Consider the following 6,636-nt stretch of genomic DNA (forward strand, 5'->3'; position numbering starts at 1 on the left):
GTTTTTCTAAAACAACACTGCCGTAATTGCCTCATCGCCATATTCATTGTGCATACCATCCTAATAGCACGTACCGAGTTTCTCTGTAAAATGTCGGGAAGTGTGTGATAATATTTTGCCACTTGATACTTTACGTAATGCCGCTGAGAGTGTCAAAATGATAAATCCGAAAAAATTCACGCTTGTCTGAATAGCCTGCGGTATGCCGGGGAGAAAGGAGAACAAAGCATTTGTGGAACTCTTGAATTCTCGAAGACATGTCGAGCCCCCCAGCATGTCAAGTCTCATCGCAGTGCCTTTTTGGCGTAATCTCTCATACCTACATACCAAGTAGCTCAATACATACCACGTAACTCAAATTTCTAAAGACGCAAATCGAGTTCTGGGGCTTTTCGGTGAACACTACGTCTAGCACCACCATCGTTAAAATCACTAGCCTATGTAACATTTGTACGGTCAAAACTAGAATATGCTCGCGCTATTTGGGACAATAATCAACTTAATCTTTCTAACAACCTAGAAGCAATACAATACCGTGCCGCTGGATTCATCTTCTCTGCCTATTCTTATCATGAAGTGTCCAACTAAAATGCAATGTTCATATATCAAATTCGGCTAACCGGCGTAGCATCGCAAGACTATCTCTATTTCATAAATTCTATTATCATCTTTCGCACGAATCTGTTATTATCCCTGCATACCGCACATCCAGCCGCACGAACCACGAAAAGACAACCCATCCTCCGCAAGCCCGTACATCTGCGCATCTATATTCGTTTTTCGTGGGCACAGCAAAAGACTGGAATGACTTGCCTGCCGTCGTCGTGCTCCATACAGACCCATCACTGTTCAAATCATCACTTGAAGAAATATTATGCCCTGAAACCCACTCCCTCATGTAATACCCCTTTAATGGGGCCTTTGAGGTTGCAATAAATAAATTACCTCGTATTTTTTAAGCAAGCGTCACGTGACTACTTGTCCAAGGCTTCACTGCCCTGATTGAAAGGTATTGGTCTCGAGATCAAGCAGAGTCGCCACCTTGCGGCTCAGCGGCGAAACCTACTCAGTGTGGATGCGTTTTCGCGTCGCGTGCCAGCCCGCAGTAATTTATGCGCGCGCATGCGGTGTGTACAGGAGTGTTTTTGTTTGTTTCGCAGTTCCTGTGCGCTTTTGCTTACCTATATGCCTCTTGAAAAATAAATATGAACAGTCTATAACCCCACGCTTGATTAAAAAAATATATACTTGTTCGTATCGAGCATGTCATGCTTGGATAAGGACATCATCCATCGCGGTCTTCGGCGCTTGAGATCCTTTGACATGCAATGTCTCAAACGAAGTGGTACTGTCGTTACCGCCTTATCAAAGCAAAACAGGTCGTTGCCGTCAATAAAGGTAATGCAAACGCTCAGAAATCGCATATTCCCGTTTCTGTTTGGAATACCGCAGCTACTAAAACATATGCCACCGCAGACTGCTTCATATAGCAGAATGCAGTTTGAACAGACCACTCTATGCCCACTATGCCATCTGTATGCACGATAGAGTTGTGGGAGTACTTTTTTTTTTTTTTTTTGCTTTTAAACCTCTGTCGCGGTGTCTCAATGGTAAGGGCGCTCGACTGCTGATTTCGAGAACGGAGGATTCAATCACAACCGTTTCGAAAGGCGCTCCTCTGCTGTGGGATTTTACTGCACAATAAACGGCCCCACGTGGTAAATGTGGTGTTAATAATGAAAATAAAAAAAACACCAAAACCAGCCTCTGCAATCATCCGTCATAGCCGCGCGATGCCGCTTTCATGCATTAAACCCGGGCCAATATGCATTTCGTTTCTTTTTTTTTTTTTTTTTGAAGGCTTCTGTGCATCCGTAAAATTTTTAGTGAGCACATTTTGCTTTAGAGAAATGCTTGAATGTTTGGGAAACATATTCCCTGCACCTAATTGTTACCCTAAATATTACATAATACACCTAGATCAATGTACTTTACTGGTAGCCTATTATAATCATTGTAATCCCTTTTCGTCCCAGTGCTGTCTTCCGAGCAAACCCGTCATTTCTGACAAGGGGAGTAAAACAGCTTCATGCGGGCTTAAATATCGGTGTTTAGTTCGGGAATAAATACATTTTTATAGTCGCATGATAAGATGACCTCCATTTCTTTCGGAATAGTTTTATATCCGGCATCTGTTTTGGAAGTAACCCTAATAATTTACTTCGCATACGATTTAGTCACTGCTAAATAATTAGGGATACAGAAATTTTCAGCCTGTAAAATTGCTTCCCAGAACATGACAGTGCCCATGCCCAGTTTATAACGATGTCTTCGCAGCGAGTAATTTGTAGCTTGCACTTTAAAGTTACTGAAAATTAATCGCTAATTATTGTTAATTCTGTCAAATGTGTAAAAGTTATCTCACACGGTGAAATTTGTTCGTATTGCAAAACAAAATAATTACACTACTAACTGATTTACCGTTCTATATTAACATTACTTTATCAGAAATCCCTTATACTTTCCTCGGTTTCAGGAAATCATTTACAGTTAGTGGCGCACACAGTAATACGCTATCACTATCTATGACAGTGGCCGCAAAAAGCATCTCGGCAAATTCAATCCACTCAGCGCTGTACACGTGAACAATCAGCTTTCCTGTGCGACGAGGTTTCCTGTATAGTGTCGGCGTGACCTCATTTTTGGGGAATACTTGTGCGTGGTTATCTGGGGGGCCAAAGTTGATGTGCACTCAGTCTAAAGCAACTCGCCATGCAGTTCGCTGCCAATGCTACATTTAACCTGCTTAATCCTCGAGTCAAGTACGATATAATGAACCAGGCTTTCTCGATTCAGTCTAAAGTACTGCAGGTCAGAGTAAGAACCTTGTGTCTGCGTGGGCTTGGCACTAAATTCGCCGGTTTCACTAGCATGAGACACAAGCAAACTGTTTAAAGGTCGATAAAAAGAAAACAAAGCTGTCATTAGGCAGGCCCAAGCATTAGGCGCGTGAGCGCGGTACAGCGCAAGAAACGCGCAAAGCAAATCTAGAAGTCTGGGGGTTGCGTGCTTTGTTTTCCTAAAATCCGCTCTTCTTCTGCTGCATTGGCGAAATCCTTAGATTTTTTTTCTGCAATATTGCAGAAATACTGCAGAAGACACGTTTTCATCGTCAACAAACCCGCCGTATAACTCGGAAGCAGACCTACGCAGCGTGCGTTTCTGCGAGCGCCGCCGGCTGCCGATCCACACTACCGGCGTGACGGTGGTGCCACCTCTAGGTCGATCTCGCGGCGAATATACGCCATAGTGTATGCTTTTAAGCCAAGCCGGAAGTACTGCAATACCTAGAACAGCAATAACGCTGAAACCATCAGCGAAGTGAAGAAGGGCTCTACCAACGCTTTTTGGTACTTGCATTACTTAGGCTCCATGACCCAACAGCAAACTCGATGGGTGAAGGCTGTTGACCAAAGCAACATGGCACTTCCTTCTCACTTTCTCAATTCTTCATCTACTTCTACTGTCGCATACACCGCAAGAAGAAAGATCTCCCTATTATAAAGCAATTCGTCGGGCCCGTTCTTCTCATTCAGGTTTGTTCTCATAGCACTGTTTTCATGGGGCATGTTGTCATGGATATGAATCCTTGCTAACATGCCCAACTTTCCATCTTCTCGTGGCGCAGTTCAGGTGACCAACTACTGAGACAGTCTAATCTTACCTGTTTCCTCTATATTTACGAAGGGAATGCCTCAGACACAACCTGCTCCACGTTTGTTCTTGGCATAAGTAAATTTATTTACCTATCTGCGGAACAGTTCACATTTTTCCAGTCCTGACCCCTCATGTGCAGATTCTGGGAGCAGCCGCATGCGTTTCAGTGCAACTATACCATTGGCATTTCCTGTAATAAAAGGTTTTGTTACCGGAAGCGCTAACAGCGCTCCCGACTCTTGTGGCTAAGGGCATAAGATCTGAACATTGTGTAACCATGCTTGCCCCACAGTCAGGATAAGGGTAATACATCCTCGCATACAAATAGTGACAAGGCGTAATGCCACCTAGACGTTTTCTTCTTCGTATTCAGATATGTGGCGCAAATAAACACAAACACAGGAGAAGGTACACAGCACACGCGCACCTTCTCCTGTGTTTGTGTTTATTTGCGCCACATATCTGAATACGATGATGCACCAACTCGCCCCTCAAGCCGTTATTTTGAGATACGTTTTCTTCTATAGATCAAGGCTCCAAGTTCCATATACTAAACGGCCACTCAGCAGAACTGGAGCCGAAAATAGCTGAGTGTTTTCGTTTAAATGCTCAAGGGAATTTTTTTCTTATTTTTACAGCTGCCCCGCACTACTTTCAAAGGAAAGAGAGCTGTGAGACGCTGTCGTACTTGCAAACTCTGTCTCATTTCCGAAGATTTTTTCGAGTTTTCGATTGATGTCATCAATGGATATATTGGACGAAAGCTGTAGCCGAAGTGTTATTTCAGAGCAGCCTTGACCCCTACTTCTGAAACATATGGGTGCATGGTGTATGTAGGTGAGGTGAGCACTTCGTGCATTGTGTTCGTCACTTTACAGAGCTGATTTTATTGATATAAAATAGCCGCCAATCTATACCTCTAAGCCCTTTATTTTATTCCTTCCTTTCTCAATTCTGACAGGTTGTCGTGGCAGGTGTAAGGCTTCTTGGCAATAAAACTCGTTCTTTCTGAGAATATTTGCCGTGCCGTAGGAGAGAGACACACCTCATGGGATTGCTATTGAAAAAGGTACAGAGCTTGTCAGTGCAATTCCCCCTACTTATCAATAGGTAGAAACAGATGCATTTGTCTTTATAAAAGAGCTTATAAGCTAAGTTGTCAAAATATGCATGGTTTAGAGGATAAAACATCATTTCTTCTAAGACCACGCTTCAGTCTATTCGTAAGCCAAATGGTTTCTTTTCCTTGGAGATGGCAGTGGGCACAGTGGTTTCCAGATGGTGCAGATTGAGGCACACCCATGAACACTTTTCTTGTGCATGGTGTAATAATTGCATTCCTTTGTATACACTTTCTTCATCCTTTGCAATATTTGAGCCGAAGCGCAGACAAGGTGTAAACCTTGTCTTTCTTTATAATGTCCAAATCCGTATGTACCTACGAATTAGAGCAATGTATGTATGTATGTATGTATGTATGTATGTATGTATGTATGTATGTATGTATGTATGTATGTATGTATGTATGTATGTATGTATGTATGTATGTATGTATGTATGTATGTATGTATGTATGTATGTATGTATGTATGTATGTATGTATGTATGTATGTATGTATGTATGTATGTATGTATGTATGTATGTATGTATGTATGTATGTATGTATGTATGTATGTATGTATGTATGTATGTATGTATGTATGTATGTATGTATGTATGTATGTATGTATGTATGTATGTATGTATGTATGTATGTATGTATGTATGTATGTATGTATGTATGTATGTATGTATGTATGTATGTAGCACATTTGCTCCCATCCGTTGTGGAGCCGTGGCTCAGCCTATCGGTTGAACGCCGGCGCCCCACGATGGGAAGGCCGCTCCCGGCGAACATGGCAAACGCCAACCAGCAACGCGGGTACGACCCAGAAGGCATGACATGGACAACCTTGCCGCAGACCAGCCGAGAGCAAGCCTGCAGTGAAAATGTGATCCGGGATTTTGAAAACCGAGCCCAGAAACTCCAAGCCAGCGCGCAAAGGAAGGCCACGTCAGCACACTGAGGCCGCCACGCGCAACGCGACTCAGAACCAGGTGAGCGTGCAACCGGAGGCCCAACGCAAGTCAGAGCTGCATGGAAGCCCAAGTTTCTGTGCAGATTCAGACCAGACGACGTGGTGCTAATCATCAAACCACTAACGACCACAAACTTGAAGAACTTGCAACACAGCGAGTTGGGCCTAGCCTTACGACAGCGAGTCCGCGAGGCCGAAGCAGACAATGTTTACTTCACAGTGTCCCCGGACCAAAACCTGATCATCGTGGGCACGTCGAGCATCCATGCGGCAGACAGACTGGTCGACGACTTCGCAATCCGAACGCAAGGGCAAGACCTCTATCTCCGCGGACACGTAAAGCAAAGTGGGGACAACGTGGTACACGGAGTCATCACTGTGGCCAATCCGGAGACCGAATCCCTGCGAGGGAAGGTGAGAAGCTTTCGCAGAGAGAGCAAAATCCTGGATATCCGAAAGTTCGGCACTTCGAACAAAGCAAGGGTCACCTTCGAAGGGAAGTACAAGCCCAGCGCTGTGCTGTACAACGCGCAAGTTATACCGGTAGCTACTTACCGTCGCATCATACCAGCGTGTAACCTGTGTGGCACGGTGGGACATATAGGGCAGACGCCTGCTGGACACCCAGGTAACAAAACTGCAGACTCTGCGGAATGCAAGCTCCGTTTGTGGAGGGGGTGCGGTATGTGGCGGCGGTATATGCGGTATGCGGCGGCGAACACGGCCACGAACGCTAAAGACTGCACTGCGAAATTCCGAAGGAACGAGCACCCTGTAAAAAAAAAATGGTCAAAATGACGGAAAATTCTTGGCAGTTCTATTTCCAAGCATTATCCGTCA

This window comes from Amblyomma maculatum, chromosome 4, assembly GCF_055883805.1.
Source record: "Amblyomma maculatum isolate TAMU_Amacu chromosome 4, ASM5588380v1, whole genome shotgun sequence".
Taxonomy (NCBI): Eukaryota; Metazoa; Arthropoda; class Arachnida; order Ixodida; family Ixodidae; genus Amblyomma; species Amblyomma maculatum.